The sequence below is a fragment of the Pangasianodon hypophthalmus genome, chromosome 2 (assembly GCF_027358585.1).
Source record: "Pangasianodon hypophthalmus isolate fPanHyp1 chromosome 2, fPanHyp1.pri, whole genome shotgun sequence".
Lineage (NCBI taxonomy): Eukaryota > Metazoa > Chordata > Actinopteri > Siluriformes > Pangasiidae > Pangasianodon > Pangasianodon hypophthalmus.
Window position 1 is genome coordinate 8,770,453 of NC_069711.1, and position 19,462 is coordinate 8,789,914.

General features: G+C 38.3%; 1 protein-coding gene across 1 annotated transcript in view; it reads left to right on the top strand.

The window, feature by feature from the left end:
• Positions 1-19,462, top strand: part of uba7 (ubiquitin-like modifier activating enzyme 7) — a 48,728-nt gene that overhangs the window by 25,726 nt on the left and 3,540 nt on the right. The window lies entirely within an intron of this gene.

Sequence of the window (19,462 nt, forward strand, 5' to 3'; positions counted from 1 at the left end):
ACACAAAAGGACAGGCAACAGGAATGGAAGGATTAAATCTTTTCTGTTTACCATGTTTGGTATTCCAAGGAAACATGACACAGTAGAGCATTACGTGAAACAATTAAAAGAAATCAGATTAATTTGATTAAATAAGTAATTAGAAATCACAAATGCAGCTTTCGATCTGTCTTTAATGTGTATGTGTGTGCGCATGTATGCGTGTGTGTAATAGTTGGTCCACATATAATACAATTCTCAGCTAATAGTTTTCTCATTGAGATACAGATAGATATTAGATTTTAGCCCTCCAGTACAATACCACGACCAGCAGTCACTGCTACTTATGCAGCCAATGTCTTTTGAGGCATGTGTGTGATATTTTAGGCATGTATTTTTCATGATGCAACACTGGTGGATATTCATAGCTTTCTTTCATTTTTAGCCAAATCAACTTTGTAGCTCTAGTGAACACTAAAGTACCAACCTTCTGACACCAAACATGCCTTGGATAATAGATTGCATATAGGGTAAGGGCAAAATTATTTAAATTCTAGAACAGAACTTGGGTAAATTTGTCCATATGTGTGTGTGTGTGTGTGTGTTTGTGTTTGTGGAGCCACAGTCTAGACCTAAATCAGTCCAGGCTTAAGTGATCCTGCCTTTATCCTGAAGGGCTTACAGCATTTAGTAACTGTACACCCTCCTACACAGGCCCCTCTTCAGTCAGCTTCATGTGCTCACTCAGTTTAAGGGACTTCCAGCAAAATCGAGTGAATTCTGAATGCAGAAACAGAGATGTCCTACAGTGACCTTGGGTGAGCTTTTGTGCCATTTCTTGTGGCATTTTGTGGATGTTGTGTAGTTCTCCATATAGAAAAGCCTACAATAAAACTAGAGCCAAACTTATGCTTCTGAGAAAGTGAGATGGGGAGAAGGGGTCACACCCAATGAAGTAATGCGTCGCAGTTGCCTAAATTGTGGAGGAGGAGGGGAAGTGTGTGCCCTTACACCCCCTTCAGTGTGCAGGGTCAGAGACTGAGGTCTTTTTCACCCAAGGGTACAGTCATTGAACTTTGAAACACACCAGCTTGGGTTACTAGAGGGCTATGACAACTAACTAAAGTGCTTGGAACGCTCTCTTTCTGTCTCACACACACACACACACACAGAGTGTGTAAACAGATCTTGTCCTCTAGGCAACTAAATGTTAGTGCTTGTTTATGTTCTGTATTTTCATTTGCAGATATAATACTCTCTTTTAGTTTTGCATTCATAGAAATGCCTGGGTTCAGCATGTGAATTCACGGTTCTTCTTTTGCCCTCCATCTTTCCCTCTTTCTTTCTCCAGTACTCATTCTGCCTTTGTCTCCCTTGCTCATATGTCTGGCAGCTGTCTGGTTTGGAGAGAAGCAGTACTTTCCACAGGTGGATTTAGTTAGGCATCAGCTAGAGAACACTCCATGCTAGCAGTCCAGTGCTATGTAACTGCAGTCGTTTGGCAGAATGCAGAGTGTGTGTGTGTGTGTGTGTGTGTGCGTGTGGTGTGCAGCCATTTTATCTTTGTGGTGATCAAATGTCCCCCCAAGGATAGAAATATCTGACCGTTTTGACCTTGTGGGGACAGTTGGTTGAGCCCAAGATGAAAACTGCTTTTTTACAACAACTGCAGCTACATTAATAATTATATCAATGGAAGGTCCTCAGAAGTATAGCAAGACAAGTGTGTGTGTGTGTGAGTGTGGAGGATGAGAGAAATGTTCAGGTAATGGAAAGTGTTTTTTGCATTAAGGAGAGGGTAGGTTTAAGCAAAGAAATGAGTGCACATATTTGAGAAACATCACACAGATGCATCGTTGGTGTATAATAGTCATCTACAACTTGATGCACTTCTGCCATGGCAAAGTGCATGCATAAGACAGATATTTTCAGCATCCTGTTACCTCTCATATTGTAGGCCTCCATGCCTACCATATCAGTTATATTAATGTAAATATTAAATATTAAATTATATCAAGAAATTCTGTATATACACTATATGGCCAAAGGTTTATGGACACCTGACTATCGCACCCATACGTGTTCCTTAGCCAAAATGAGACCACAACGTTGGGAGCATACATTTGTTTAGGATGTCTTTGTATGCTGTAGCATTAAGATTTCCCTTCACTGGAGCTAAGTAGTCCAAACATGTTCCAGCATGACAATGCCCCTGTGCACAAAGTGAGCTCCATGAAGACATGGTTTGCCAAGGATGGAGTGGAAGAACTCGAGTGTCCTGCACAGAGCCCTGACCTCAACCCCACTGAACACCTTTGCGATGAACTGGAATGCCAACTGCACAAAAGATCTCCTCACCCAACATCAATGCCTGACCACACTAATGTTCTTGTGGCTGAATGAGCACAAATCCCCACAGTCACACTCCAAATACTAGTGGAAAGCCTTCCCAGAAGAGTGGAGGATATTATAACAGCAAAAGGGGAATAAATCTGGAATGGGATGTTCAAAAATCACATATGAGAGTGATGGTCAGGTGTCCACACATTTTTGGCCATATAGTATAGTTTGCATTGGAAATTATATTAAAATGTTCACACTAATTGTTAATTTACTTTAATTAAATCTATTAGTAATTCTACTCTAACTCCATTAAATTTATGACAAAGATAAAAAAAAATTTACTCCTTAAATTTCTCATACTTGTTACAACTCTTAAAGATCATGACTCAGGAATCTTTTTTCCTTATCACTGGCTGCCCATCCGCTTAATCCTATTTCTGTAGATTAAATTTTATAACATACCAATTTATATAGATCATATTTCTGCAAAGACTGTCTCTAATTCTCAATTGTCCTTCATACATTAAAGTTACTTTAATAAAAAAGTAAATAAAAATTAAAAATAATAAAAAAGAGCCTGGACACTGTGTAAAATCAAATGAACAACTGTGATGTGGCTGGATTGCGTTCAATTTCATACAACTGAAATCATAAAAAAATGGTACCCAGATCCCAACCCCAGCTCTGACCTTCAGTGATCATTGTAACTTCTAATATACACTGAATTATGTCATTTATTAGCTAGTGTGACATCACGCTTAATAAACATGTCCTAATTTTATAACTTTTGATTACTTTATCACATTTGAGTGTCTACACTTTCACTTAAGTATAATTTCAGCAATTACTTAAACTTTAAGTTAAGAGTTTCACTTTTTAATTTATTGAACCTTGGTTCGAAACTTTCAGTCACACTAACTCATGCAGAGTATGACACGTTTCACACAGACAATACACTTTTTCTATTTTTCCTGGGACACTTAGCACAAAGCATGTAAACATACACTTATGTGTTTGTTAAACTTCATAACTGTCACTTCAGTGAGGTTATATAAATAGTACCAAATAATTCACTCTTCTGCCATGTTCCTTTGTATGTTTATGACTTTGTGCACACTGCCTCCCAGCATGCACCAGAGCAGATACCATGGAAGTCTGGGTGTCTTCAGGAGGTGAGACATCATCAAATGTTTTGAAGAAAATACTCATTGCTGTGGCCCGGGCTCAATTCCCGGACAGGGAACCAGCCACAGCCACTGGGGTTGCGTGCAACAGTGCGGTCTCAGTGCCGGACCCAAGCCAGGATAAAATAGGGGAAGGTTGTGTCAGGAAGGGCATCCAACATAAAAACTGTGCCAAATCAAGTACACAGACTAATGATCCACTGTGGTGACCCCTAACAGTAGCCAAAAGAAGAACAACAACTCACTACATCTATATTTCTATACAGTTCTAAATTTCCATGCACCCTTATAGAGAGTTTTATGGGGTTTTGGCAGCTGCAGAGATTCTCTTGTGATGTGAAGTTAGAAATCACTGCCTTGACTCCAGGCATGAGCTCCTTTTTTAAGATTTAAATTTTTTTAAGATTTAAACACTAACATTCAGTTGTTTTGCTTATAAAAATACATTTAAAAAAGAATGTGTTTAGCATGCTTTATTTCCATTGCAGATTCAATGTTTTAAATCACTAACAGACTCGACTGAACAAAGCATGCGCTAGATCTAAAACAGTTTTCTCCCAATAGATCCCAATGCACTAGATCTAAAACAGTTTTCTCCCAATAGATCCCAATGCACTAGATCTAAAACAGTTTTCTCCCAATAGATCCCAATGCACTAGATCTAAAACAGTTTTCTCCCAATAGATCCCAATGCACTAGATCTAAAACAGTTTTCTCCCAATAGATCCCAATGCACTAGATCTAAAATCGTTTTCTCCTGCTATCTCAGGAGGACCATCTGCAGAATTATTAAACATTCAGAAATAGATGTAAATGCAGATTCATAAATCTACAGTGCCTGAAGGGCTTAAAACAAAAGTCCTCAATGTTTAACCATCATCTGTGAGACTAATAATTCATATTTATGTTTTTTTTTTCTTTCATTCTTTGTAGCAATGGCTATCACATACACTCTCCGTGAAATCGTTATATTGTTTTTGGCTTTACAGCAGTAGTGTAATATGAATGTTTCTTAGAGGAAAGCTCCTTCTTGATTTCTACTCAAAGCCCACAGATGTGGGGAGTGAATATTGAGTTACTGGGCTTCTAATCTGGATTTCTACTCAGAGATTGTTTTTCAGTGCTTGTTCAGTTTATTGGAGAGAAAAGCTTGACAAGTTCGCAATAACACACTTGAGCTGCAGTTGTATGAAAGGAGATCTGAGGGGAAAGGGGTTTCTGGGGAGGTTTTGAGGCATAGCTGTGGGCAGTAACTGGCCACATGGTCCCATTTCACAGGTGGCCAATGTGAAGCACTGAAAGTCTATAGCTCTTTCCTGTGAATTGAACCTTGTGTCTCATTTGTCTCACTCACCCTCTTAAGTTTGTCCTCCATTTCAGTTTGGGCTTCATCAGTATCTGTAAACAACCCACAATTAGTCATTCCAAAATCCGGTCTCTCTTTGTAGTGAGTGTAGTTGTCTAGTCTATATACAGTATATATATATACACAATCAGAATCTCCCGTTCTACCACATCCCAAAGGTGTTCTACTGGATGTAGATTCAGTGACTGGGAAGGCCACTGAAGAACACTGAACTCATTGTCATGTTCGTAAAACCAGTTTGAGACGATTTTGCTTTGTGACATGGTGCATTATCATGCTGGAAGTAGTCATTAGAAGATGGGTAAATTGTGGCCATGAAGGGATGCACATGATCAGCAGCAATACTCAAATAGTCTGTGGCATTCAAGCGATGATTAATTGGTATTAATGGGCCCAGAGTGTGCCAAGAAAACATTCCCCACACCATTACACTACCTCCACCAGCCTGGACTCTTGACACAAGGCAGGTTGAGTTTATGGATTCATGCTGTTGGTGCCAAATTGTGACCCTATCATCTATGTGGCTCAGCAGAAATGGGGATTCATTAGACCAGGCTGCGTTATTACAGTCTTCAGCTGTCCAGTTTTGCTGAGCCTGTGCCCACTGCAGCCTCAGCTTTCTGTTCTTGGCTGACAGAAGTGGAGCCCAATGTGATCTGCTGTTGTAGCCCATCCGCCTCAAGGTTCAACGTGTTGTGCATTCTGAGATGCTTTTCTGCTCACCACAATTGTACAGAGTGGTTATGTGAGTCACTGTGACCTTTCAGTCAGCTCCAACCAGTCTGGCCATTCTCCGTTGACCTCTCTCATTAACGAGGCGTTTTCATCCACAGATCTACTGCTCACTGGTTATTTTTTCTTTATTGCACCATTCTGAGTAAACTCTAGTGGCTGTTGTGTGTAAAATAATCCCAGGAGATCAGCAGTTATAGAAATACTCAAACCAGCCCGTCTGGCTCCAGCAATCATGCCACGCTCAAAATCACTGATCACATTATTTCCCCAGATTTACATATATTTAAACCACATAGACTGTGGCTTCTCTGAACACCTTCATCTCAAAGCAGCCCCAAAGTGGTCCATGTGTGTGTGCTCGTGTGTGTGCACATATGTATGCAAAAATGACTGCTATTTCCTGCTATCACAGGAAGCCTCTCTATTGGAACCAGATGTCCTTCAGAGCAGCATTACGGTGTGGCTGCACTTTTTTATTTCCTTAATCATTCACAGCTTCAGACAGCTACAAGGAGGAACGGAGGGATGAACAGACTGGCATTAAAGCCCATATGCCAAGTTTTGCTTTTCTACATTTTTTTTTTAGATGCTTCCCTGCTGGAAAAGACTTTGCATCCTAACTTGCTTCACCCTTTTTCCAAATGTTTGAGTGTTTCTGTATTATCCTTGTTGAAGAATTCACAATGCAGTGAAAATGTTTCTACATAATCCTTCACATATACATATAGACTTCGGAACTGTAAGGTTCTATATGACTTTTTTTTTAATGTACTGTATATATAATTTACATGTTCCTGAGTATATGCGAAAGGTTTTACACCAGAAATTACTTGAAAGTATAAAAAATAGAATGTTGTCAGTTTGTGTTTTGGCTTTGACCCAGTGGCCTTTAGAGTTTAGAGTTGAGTCTCATATTCCAAAAAGCTCAACGTGTGGTATGTTTGTGTTAAATGTCTCCATTACAAGCACTTAACTGCATGTATTCCTCAGTGCTGCTGAAGTCTGGAATCTGATTGGTCAGCAGATATTGATTAATTTCTATTAATTTTTAGAAATGAAATTTCTGTTCATTTCTAAATATCTATTAATATAATAACAGCAGCTCTGACAGTAGTGCTGGCTGTAAGGCAAACTTCAGGTTTTCTGAAATGGGAGATTCTTCAGGATGGAGAGTTTTGTGGTTTCTCTGTAACACAATATGACATTTTTGTCATATTAACTTCAGCAGATGATTGTGAGTGTGATTTTACTTTCATACAACAGTTCTATACACAAGAAATTAATTTTGAGTGACTGAAAATTCAGACACAATATGGCCAAATATTTTTTGGTTTGGAAAATAATTTCCAAAGAAGCAACAGCTGGATAAAGCATGGTGTGTTGCCATGCCAACGCACAGACTGACTGACAGCCTGTAGTAATGGTAGTAATGGTTTCAATATAACAAACTATTACTAGAATTGTAATTTTATATAGCGAGGACAGACAAGCGGAGTTATACAAATGGTGAAATGCTGTTATACAGAATATCAGCTTTCTTGGAACACTGCTTGTCAAATCAAATTATCGAAGCAGAATTAACTGTTGTATAACAGGAAATAACTTCTTTCTCACAACATTCCACAACATTACTATAAATTCCACAACATTCCACAACGTTCCACAGCATTACTATAAATAAATTAAAAATGTATGGGGTCTTTAATTGATAAAAAATTGTAATCACTGGCAAATTGCTGTTGTATAAAAGGAATAAAACATTTCTGTACATGCTGTTATTGGAAAATAAGCTTCACTGTGTCTACCACACCACCCAGTCATTGATTATTTTCCTATAAGAGCACACCCCCATTGTGCTTTATTCCTTACTAAATTCTGTAAGCTCAAGATAAGTCTTATCTCATTATTGTTAAAACTCTTTTATTATAATGTTTTGCTTACAGTTGCTTACAAATTATTTATATGTACACAGTATCAGTGTGCTCTGTCCTTACAGCAACTGCAAATTCCACACTTTTAAGTTATATTTCATTTATCAGTGTGACACGTGTTGTACTGTTGATTCAACAAGACAGCAGAAGGTAAAAGAGAGACAGAGAGAAAAGGCAGATCTGTCTTTCTGCTCCCTGGGGAGTGTGTGCATGACGACTTCAGTCCTAAAGACAGTCCTAAAGAGTGTAAAGACAGAAGAAAGTGGCATGTGTGCTTCGGTTTGTCTTCACTCTGTAGGATAGTTTTCCACATATTTGCTTAGTGGATATTATTTTTGTTGCATTGATAGGTTTTAGCTAGTCTCTAATAAGCATGTTTTTGGGCTATATTCATGCTTCTTAAGTAACAATCACATAAGTAAGTCTAAATTGTAGGAAAAAATGAGTTGAGACACTATTTATGCCGCACAATGACGAAGCTGAAAGCTGTTGTTGTTTTGTCCCTTTAACTTTGACTTTTTCAGTTGATAATGATCAAACAGCCCAGAGGCCTGAGCTGTTTTTATCACCAACTAGGATGAGATTGAGTTTTAGGCTCTTTGGGCAACCAGGCTCAGACTTCTTAAGCCTACATTTAAACTTTATCAAGATTCAAAGATAAAGCACTCGTCTTTGGGTTGTCTAACTAAGTGGGATCTATCAGAGTTATCAGTGATGTAGACGTCTGTGAGATATCGTAGTGCCTCAGGGTCAGGGTACTAAATAGTTCCTTGTTGGATTAAGGTCTAGTCATGAAGGTTCCTTTGTCATGTTATCTGAATTCAGTGGCGTTCTCAAACACTGTATCATTAGATTCAGTCTATCCATCGCTGGACATATATTATACTGAAATATAATTGTATTGTAGCTAATGTTTGAGGACTTTTTGAATGACCTTCTTTAACTTCCAGTACTTCTGTTATTGCTGTAACACTGTTCCATTTTGATAACTGTGGAGGAATGTGGTAATAAAAATAAAAAGACAGAAGAAAACACTTATTTAATCAAGGATCTTTCCATGCACCTCTATCCCCCAGGAATCCCAGCTAGGCCGATAAAACCGCAACATCCTTAATAGGCAGCGCTAGGCTTTCCAACACAGCCAATAAAAACAAGGAATGCAAACTGAACAATGGCTCGGCCTAATAAGAATGAACTTTTGTGTAATCAAAACTTTAGGAAACTATCGTAAAATATATACCAGTATTACGCAAGCACTATTAGAGAATTACATGTTGGTAGAACTGTTGTTTAGACTCTAAATTAGGACTAAATGATGACACTTTACTAAGGAATGCATGATGTTTCCATAATCATTAACAAAAGGTCTATGTTCATGAGAGATCACTCCATTCTGTTGTGAAACAGTTTAACGCTGCACTTGAACATAGCATAATCCATATAATCCATATAAGGGCGCATACTTTTAATATTTATGTATACTGTGGGTTCATGGATGTGCATTTTGTGTGATTGTGTTAATTCATGTTTAAAGGAAAGTTTCTACGAAACATAGTTGACTTCAGGCAAAATCCATAAACATGGCTTAGACTTCTTGATTATACATGAAATAAGACTCTGGAATTTATGATCATTCCCATCGGCTGAATGTTACACTGGCTGTGAGTAGAGACACTGGAACATTCAGCATGAACCTGAGTTCAGCGTTAAGTAACTGCACATGTCCAAGCACATAAGCCATAGTCGTAGTATGCAATATATTGTTGCAGGTAAAAAGCACAGATCGAAATAAGATTTAAGCGAAAGACTTTGGCTTTGTCAACCCCTTTGCTTTACTCAGTTCTGTTTATTCGTACCTAACCTGACCTATTAATTTGGTGTCCTACCAGGAAAAAAGCACTTTGACTGGTTTCCAACAAGCCTAGCCCTTCGCAGGAGTGTTTTTATTATGTCACATCGACTTGGGAATGGTTTGAAGCATAATCCTAGATCTCTGATCTTCTCTCCAAATTATTCACTCCTTGTTTCTCTTCTTTTCCAAAACACACCTCGCTTATTGTTTTCCATCTCATCATCCACTCTTGTGTTATCATGAACACGCTCTACACCTCTTTTTCTTGGGGATTTTGTCCATCCTGCTGTTACCAACAAGTGACATATGTTGCTGATTAAGGCTTTTGTTAGTGAACTTTCACCCCAAGGAAATAAAATCTCACAAATTGAGCACACACAGACACACACACACACACACATATATATGACTCTTTTGTAAATCAATCATACAGTCATCTGTGTAGAATAATTCCAGTAGTTTCAGACCATACATATTGATTTAGCATTAACATTTCACAACAGTCACATGAGGAAACTGAATCAGTGCAAACATCTTTCTCTGGAGTCAATTGAATGCAACTGCATTCAGTTTAAACTATCTCAGGAATACCTTGGCCTACTTTTCCAAGATAATTTCCATAATATTTCTTGCACAGTAAGAAGCCAAACTTGTGCTCTGACATGTCTCCATACAGACAGAAAAAGACTTAACAGAGTGAACTTTCCAGCATAGATCCTGACTTCAGCTTAGAAGAATTTTTGCAGTAGACCTGTGGGGTGTGGAAGCTGTTAGGCTTGATTTATCCATTTAAATTTTTTAAAAAGTATCACCCATACCTTTACAGTTACATTACAGGATCCTGTTCAGCTGATAGTCTTTCTTAACACATTGTTTTTTGAGAGTGTTGTTGCTAGACAACAGATGCCCAGAGGATGTTAGCTCATTGTGTAGCTATACGCTATTGGCAATTTCGATGTAATATTTAATTCTTAGAGCGATTTCTGATTTCTTTGAGTGTATGCTGAATACACTTGGCTGCCACTTCTCACTTTTGGCACTACGTTATTGGATTTGTCCCCATCTTGCTGTCATGAAATTAAACACACATGTTCCAGGATTATTTTTGGACTATTGATTGTTGATCTTATTTGATCTAATGGAGCATACATTGGAAATATCATCGAGTGTGTGATTCTATCCAAAGATACTGCAGACTTATCTTCACTTCAAGCGTCCGCTACAAACCCTCTGTCTGTGTATCTTACACCTCTCGCTCACCCTTAGTGACCTGGGTTCTGGCAATCATTATCATGGATTTGCTTAAAAAAACTTTCTTTTGCTGCAGTGTGTGTGTGTGTGTGTGTGTGTGTGTGTGTGGATGCCGAGTCTCCTAAGTGGTAAAAAGAACAATGATATTTTACATTTGCTACAGCAGGCTGCCTGCCACATTGCCACATTCACACGGATTTGAAATACAATTTCACATATATTCATATTTTGTGTATACTGGTGGATATTGTTTATTTTTAAATGATTGATATTATTTGATTTAATGTCCTATGCCACATTCCCATCCTCAGCATGACTGTGCTGGGTCCTGCTACTTCACCTCCACGCTCTCAGCTCTCTCCCTCATCTATCAGTCCATCTGATTAACCATGGGAACTAACCCTACGAACATTTAATTATATTTCCTCTCATTGTTGAATGCCATTATAATTTCGCATTGAACAAAATTAGTTGTGCGACAAAGCAAAAAAAAAAAAAAAGTGATATACAAGTTCAGTGTGTTACTGACCTTTTGGCACATGTTAAATTGTCTGATTTGTCACACAGTTTACATCACTTCTGTTTTTTTATTTTTATTTTTATTATGATCATGGGCTAGGCAGTACACTGGGAGTCTGAACTCATACAGGATATTACTATTATTAACTCATACATCTATTACTAATTTGCTATTTAAATCTCTGATTAATTTTGACCATCCCTGCACTCGTTCACCTCTGCAACTTCAGTCCCACGCTCAATTTTAAGAATGCTCAAATCCAAGTAAAGTACAGGATGGACCAAAACCCTCTTTAGACTTTAGATCTGCTTAAACCAACCATTTTACCCATCTTTTAATATATTCAATATAAAATCCATGTCCTTGCCTACACACTCTACACTGCTGTAATCCAGTAAAACCTAGCTAAACTGTTACTTCCAGTTAACTCATGGGCCTAATGTTTGAATTTTCTCCGTGAGTGGCAGGTTTTTCAATGTTTCGGAATTTGCTTCCACAATCCATCTATTTTTTGTGCCATAACTCTCATTTTTCATTCATGTGATTTTTACTTACTATCCCATTCCTACATATCTCCTGGTTATGCTCGAATACCATGTGTACACATTGTTGTTCTTGTTTAATTTTACTAAGTTACAAATAATATATGCTTGTGATTAATATTATTAATAGGACATTCTGCTTCTGCCCAACAAAAATTCTGTGCAAGACATACTGTACTTGTGTTCATGCATAGCTGAACAGTTTCTTTCCAAAAATAGGAAGTTGGTCTGGCCTGGCACGCATTTTACATCATTGCATTTAATGGCTTTATATACTGTATGTAAATAATGTGTTGGCCTCAGGGAGAAAAAGGAACCCCATCCTGAGAGAAGAACTAAACTAGACAGAGGTAATTGTTTCTAAAGAGTCTCTAGTAAAATATTTTGTGATTTGCGTGCCATGTGTGGCATGACGGGTGACGTTGCATTATCTAGTGAGGCAAGGAAGTGATATTTCCAGTAAACACAGGCTGGTTTTGCTGTTATGTATCTACGTGGCAGATTGGCAGTTGCTCAGTATATCCAAAGCTCAATTTCTGAGCATCAGTGCACTTGCATTAGCAAAGATTTATTTGAGAACTTCAGATGTAATATCTTTATATCACAAGAGTCACAGCGGTTTTCTCAGATTTACAAAAATAATACAAGCATAATGTTTAGATTTTTTTTCCACAGCAAGTGAGAATGACCTGGCTAGCCTCACTCTTGCACTCAGAGAAATGAAAATGTGTGAGCCATGCCAATGGAGCTGCTTTCCCTGAGCCACAGCGAACCATTTGAGATGGCCTTCAGTCTGCACCAACTACACCACCCACCCCCAACTGCCTTCATTTCCTGTCTGGTTCATTCCAATCTCAAACCCTACACTTTGGCCATTCGACACCAGTCAAGCCAAGTGTTATCACCATTTTATATAATTACCTTGTCTGTGAGAAAAGCAGATAGGCTTGAGTTTCCCAGACATTTTTCTATTTCTTGGTGGTGCCTGTTTGGTACCCCGGCTGTAGCAAATATGGTCAATTAACTGCATGTCATGCCTGTGCTTTCAACAACCAAAGGGCTATTTACTTAAATATACTGTTGTTCCTCGGAATAACAGCTAATTCACAAAGTAAAAGTCTTCAGTATGAAACTGATAAATGATTCATATATTAATATGTTTACAGGGTATTTTACACCTTCATCTGAAGGTTCGCCATACTCAAAATTATAGCTCTGCAATCTAAAGGTCTCACATGTTCATGTTGGGCTGCATATGAGCCATGCTTGTATAAAAGGTCCTGTGAATCTAGTTTATGATTTTTAGTTAGCCCACATTTTAGTTCTGTTCAATTTCAACTGATATTCAGACCTCTACAGATCAGAGAGCTCTGTGTATAGTCTGAGGTCCCCATTGCTTAGATTAGGAAACATATGGGTAGGGTTACACTACCTATTCATTCTTACTGCAGTCAATACAAGAGCTTAATAACTACTAGTTAGTTTGTAAGTAAACAATATTTATATTGGTTACTTCAATTTGTCTTGGTAGTGTAAGTAATGTATATACAGTATATATCTTCTTTGGTTGATCCAAATTTGTAAGCAGTTACAGTACTTAATTTTGAGTAGTAGTCCATTTCAGTTTGCTCTGATATTTCACCAGTTCTGTGCACATAAACTTGTTGACCAACACAAGGTTCATTGCTACCAATGAGTGCATCTATATAATTAAATCAGTCAGCTATGTTATTTTGATTCCTGGTCAAGAGAATTTAGGATTAGGTTTTAGGATTAGGTTAAGATTTACATACAGTTTATATAATATATATGTGTATATATGTGTTTCTTCCCCAAACTGTTTCCACAAAGTTGTAAACACACAATTGTCTAGAATGGCTGTGTATGCTGTAGGTTTACAATTTCCGTTCACTGAATGGGCAAATCCCCGCAGCCACACTCTAAAATCTAGTGGAAAACCTTCCCAGAAGAGTGGAGTATTATAACAGCAAAGAGGGGCTAACTCTGGAAAGGGATGTTCAAAAAGCACATAAGAGTGTTATGGTCAGGTGTCAACAAACTTGAAGTAATTTTGTTTTGTGGTGCAACACAAGAATATTTAGTAGTACATATAGCCCTATATGATACAGCTAGCTTTAGTTAAACTTTATGCAAGCACTCAGCCAGTGGTGTGTGACACAGATGTATAGATCACTGCACTAATTGTACACAGTTGGCAGAACAAAAGCATATGAATTAACATGCCGGAGCCCACATACACAGCTGTGCGATGCAGGTCCATGTGATCACTGGCTGCACAAAAGTGGTGTTTACACTTAACGAGATGACATTTATGAGCCCATGTGACTAAAAGAATCAATACTGATCAATACTGTTGATGAGTGAGTCAGTGATTATTGATCATGCTCTTAGCTGACTATTTAAAGTCTACATCTGTAGATTATTGTGTCTGTGGAAAGCCAGTACTTGGAGAGTGAAACATATCAATTGCAAAAGGAGTGCTAGCCTACACTGGTTCTCTTTATTTGAATTATGGCATTTGCTAAAACACCCACATTTTGGTGTAGGCCACTTTGATTTATATAAGAACCTGTAGAAACATATCACCGTGTCATTGGTAATCAATGCTCTACATTTATATGACTATTGATTTCTTCATAAGGGATGAGACCCTGTCACCAGATGGACATGAGGATGATATATGGGCCTTGTTTACATCTGTGTGTAAAAGGGCCCCTCAGGCAAACTGCACCATTTGTTTGTAGCCTGTATTGATGGAGTCCTTCTGGCACGAGTCGTCAGTGTAGTGAAGAGACCCTCATTGGCAAGACAATTGCTCCAACTTCTGTTTGCTATTTAACACGTCAAAGGCCCCGCTGAATAGAAGGCAGTAGCTAGAGAGTAAGTGTCAAGCCTTCAGGAGACGAACACCATTCTGTCAACCCTCTCCCTCCTTTGTTCACCTACTTTACTGGATTGGTCAATATGCATGCAGAGGTTAAAGGGTAAATGAATAAGGGCTTGGAAGGGGGGTGAGCTAAACAGTGCCTAAGTCTGTGTGCTGTAATGAAGTCAAAGCAGGAATCACATTTATTGTTTTGTTTTGTTTTTTCTTTTCTGATAATCTTATATATCATATAATTTGACTGAATTAAAATGTATTATATAGCTATATAATGACACAACAGATATATAATGCAGTACAACAAAGCAGTGCTTAAGAAAGAGTTTTGGTCACTGACATCTGTCACTGTAATGTCGCTCCACTGACTCGGGTCAGTCAGCACCACCTAATCCTGGACACACTTTCAATTTCTTTCACTCTCCTTTAAGCTTCTGTAGTAATGGACGGCGATCCATCTGTTCTGTCCTGATGAATAGAAAATAAAATTACTAAAAGTGAGTGAATACGCATTGTTTTACATAGTCAGAACTGTAGCCACAATAAGGAAGTGAACGTTACTATGAGGTCTGACGTGTTACTTGATATTTAGCTCTAAGCTATATAACTAATTGATTGACTATAAATAGGATAAATATAGAATATATGAATACATTATTGAGAACGAACAGAAATTTTATTTGTATCTAAACAGATATCTGGTTGAGACTAGAGGTTGATGTCACTGGGATCCTGAAGGATGCAAGAAAAATGTTGCATAAGCAGGAAGTGTTCACTTTCATGCAGTATGAATAAGCAGTCAGATATGAAGCTTGAAGGACAAATAAAGACCACATTTATTTACATGCATTTACAGCATTCATTAACTCATCCTTAGTAACTGCCTGGTCAGGGTCGCAGTGGTTGAAATTAGGTTGCAAGTCTATTTCTATTTTTAGAGATAGAACCAACTAAATTTGCTAGAAAATATCACATACAGGTACAAACAAAAATAGTAACTGCAGGATTAAAAAACATTCCTCTACATATCTCTAGTCGAGACTCATTATGAAGTTGAGTCATGTAGCTCTGGTTGAGCCAAAATTCACAGACCGTGCTGACAGTGCTGGCATTTCTACCTCTGGGTTTTTCAAGTTTTTCCAGTCCAGTGTTTCCAGGGACATCATGATAGGGTTCTTATTTAATAATAAAAAAAAACCCATACAAACAAAAAAAAACCCTTCAGGTTTAGCCCATGACTACCTTAGGTATAAATCTGAATACAGATGCAGATATAGATAGTGGTATTGCATTACACACCTACACTGTGCCATTTGGAATATCCCAGTTTTCTCTGTTCACTTCTAAACACTCTCACACTCTTGAATTAGCTGATTTTCAAGTCTTTATCATCCCATGCCACGTATTGTCTTTAGTAGACTCCTTGTGTTAATGGTCTCTGTTATAGCACTAGGCCAACCATCCTATAATGGCAGTTTGGGTCATGTCAGCTGGACGTGTTAAATACAGTACAGCAGTGTGTTCACATGAGAGAGAAAGAGGAAATGGATTGTTCTTTTTTCCTCATAAGTCAAGCGCCATGGATTTCCTGAGTTAGCTGTTGTTTACACAAACACGGCTGGACTTGTGATGACTTGGTTTCACAGTCGTGATTTGAGGTTTTTGTCATGTGGTTGTTTGAACCTCTGTGAACAGAATTTTCAGTCACCACAATTTAATAAGTGTGCTTATTGTATCCATGGCCTGGCAATATCTGCAAAAATAATAAATCCTAATCATGGTGTGCAAAGTTTATGCGGAAAGAAAAATGTGGCAGTCTTCTGGTAGTCTTAACTGTGAAATATCTACTTTATATTTTATATTATTTTGCATGTCCTGTTAGAGGTATTTGACAGTTACTGTTATCTTTATTTCCAGCTGAATTCAGCAAGGCTTGATTAAGCTTAAAAGACGATAGGGTAATATTCTTTCTTGGGGGTTTCCTGTCTCAGATCTGGCCATTGTTTTAAAAATTTCATTGTACGCTTGGCACTAAAGTAGTCTTCGGCATTTTAGCCACCACCTCAGTGCATATTTACTGGAGCTGTTTTTTTATTATTATTATTATTTCAGTCTAGATATTTTGTGTGTCTGTGTGTGTGTCTGTGTGTGTGAAAAAGATGAAAGTACTTTGCCCACTGACGTCCCCCTTGAAAGTGATTCTGTTGCTCCCAATAAGCCAATATTTTTTAAGACCGAATCATTTCAGGTTAGATGAGTGGATCCGGAGTCTATCTTGGGAACACTAGGCATAGGACAGGAATTCACACTTGGTTGTTTATTCTTGTAATTTAGATGTTGTTGCGTGGCAGGCTAGTGAATGGATTTGTCATATTTCCTGTGCTGAGACATACTGGAAACATGCACCCATTAACAGGAAAAATTATTGTCTGGTAACAGCAAGAATGGAAATTTTAGATTGTTTACATTATAGATATTGGGATGCTGTGGAATTTTCATTGTGACTGGGAAAAATCGTAAAGCATTCTTAGAAATATGAATGGGAAGTGGTTGTTGTAGCCAACAGGTTACTGGACACTTGTTTTGATTCTAGTAAATCTCATGTTATCCTGCAGGTTTGTATGGATAAATGAACTGTAAGTTATGAGTGGCAGTGAATACACAGGGTCAAAGAGATATTTCAGATCTTTTTCATCATTCATTCTTTCATCTTCACTTTATCCTGGTCAGGGTCACAGTAGAGCTGTTGTCTATCCCAGTAACCCTGAGCACAAAGCTGGAGAATTCACCCCGGACTAGATACCAGTATATCACAGGGCTCCATGCACACACATTCACACACTCATTCACCCCTGTAGACTGTCAAGCTCCTAGCATGCTTTTGAACATGAAGAGGAAACCGGAGAACCCGAAGGAGCCCATGCAAACACGGGGAGATTCTCGGGCATGGGTTCTGGACAGGTTAATCTGTTAAATCTGTGCATCATGCTTCTATTCTATAAAATAAAATAATATAATGGAGAAGTTGTGCTTTCCATCACGTTCCATGTTCTGGCATGGCTTGAGTAAGGACACATGTTGAAGTAGGGGAAGCCCTGATTACAATGTATCCTCTGATATGTGCAGAACAGATGACAATTTTGGCTGATCTCCATTTGGCGAGCAATAACCTCACGCTTCTCCAGAATCTAATCCAACATTGCTGCATGTTTTGAACTAGATATACAGCAATGCTTTTCTATACTATATATAAATATTTTGTTATGTTTTAGACTTTATTTAGGTACCTCGTCACTGTACAGTATGGTTAAAATCATATTCAGTGATAATTTAATAAAAACTGGGCCTATAGTTCCTGAATCTTCCTTAGGTGGGACATTTCTAGCTGTGAGAAAATGAAAAAAGATTTGCAGGAATGTTTTAATGGTTTCCAGGGAATGTCTGGATTCCGGTGTTCTTGCTTATTTTGAAACCCCTGTGGAGTTTGTAGAGAAGTTGGCATCCCATTCCCTCATGTGCGGCTGCTGATCCTCAGCTCTGGTTGGCTACAAATGCTCTGTGGCATTCCTTGAGGAAGTGTATGGCAAAAGTCCAACCTAGCTTTCAAACAGTCTCTTCCTGAAAGAGTTAGCGAGGACAACGTGAATATGATTTTGTTTACTCTATACAGATGTATTGTGCATGAATGTTGAATTGATTTAATCAGGAATAAAATAGCAGTACACAGTGGAAATGGCTATATTATAAATAGTACAAAGAAATAATATTCTATTCCTGGATTATTATGTCGACAAACATTCCCTGTGAGAGGGGAAAACCTCAGGACAATGTATTCTTCTTAAAATGCATCAAGTTGACATTTAGCAAGTGAAACAGACAAAAATATATAAATAAACTGTATAAACTGTATAACAGCACAATGCCTGGAGTTTAAATTGCTTTAATTTCACCCCCAACTGTTCAGTTAGATGAGTGTATTGTATTCGTCTTCATTTATAGGTTGCACTGAGTATATGCATAAGAATATGCCTGATGTAGAAATGTTAATATATTGTTAAGGGCTGGAATAATTATCAGAGGAAGGCCTGGACTGCAGCAGGAAGCCTCACAGCTTCAAGATCCCCGGTTCAAACCTGAGCTCGGGTTACTGCCTGTGTGGAATTCTCCCCATGTCTGCACAGGTTTCCTCCGGGTTTTCCAGTTCTCTCCCACCTCCAAAATATGTCAGTAGGTGGACTGACTACTCTAAATTACTCCTAGGTGTGAATGAATGTGCGTGTGGGTGTATTTCTGCCAAGTGTCCACTGCCAGACTCCAAATGCACCACAATTGTGACTAGGATAAAGCTGTTACTAAAGATAAATGAATTAATATATGATTAAAGCTATATGCTACTGAGGCCTTTGAAAAATCCAAATATCTGGCAGTAGAGACACATTCATGTATGAGGCTGTGTAAATTCATGTCTTTACAACAGGGTTTTGGAATAATTGATACTCTTAATGTGTGTGTGTGTGTGTGTGTGCGCTCACACTCTCTCTCTCTCACACACATACACACAGTTTAATAGATGAGTGGGTCTGGAGTCAGCAGGTATCAGGTGTCAGCTCGGAGGTTAATGGGCAGGTGCTGCAGTAAGTTGAGATCTACTGATTGAACCAACAAGTCTGGGTTTGAGATAAAGCAATGCAGCAATAAATAAAAGATCCGTGTGTTGCTACAGTGTCCCTGTGTGTGCATGCAGCATATCCAAATAGAGCAGCTGTTGGTTATAAATGCAGTAGCTTCTATACATTACATTGATTCTTTGCCCATTTTGGCTAGTTGTAATGAATGTTAAAAATGTCTCTTGGCAGC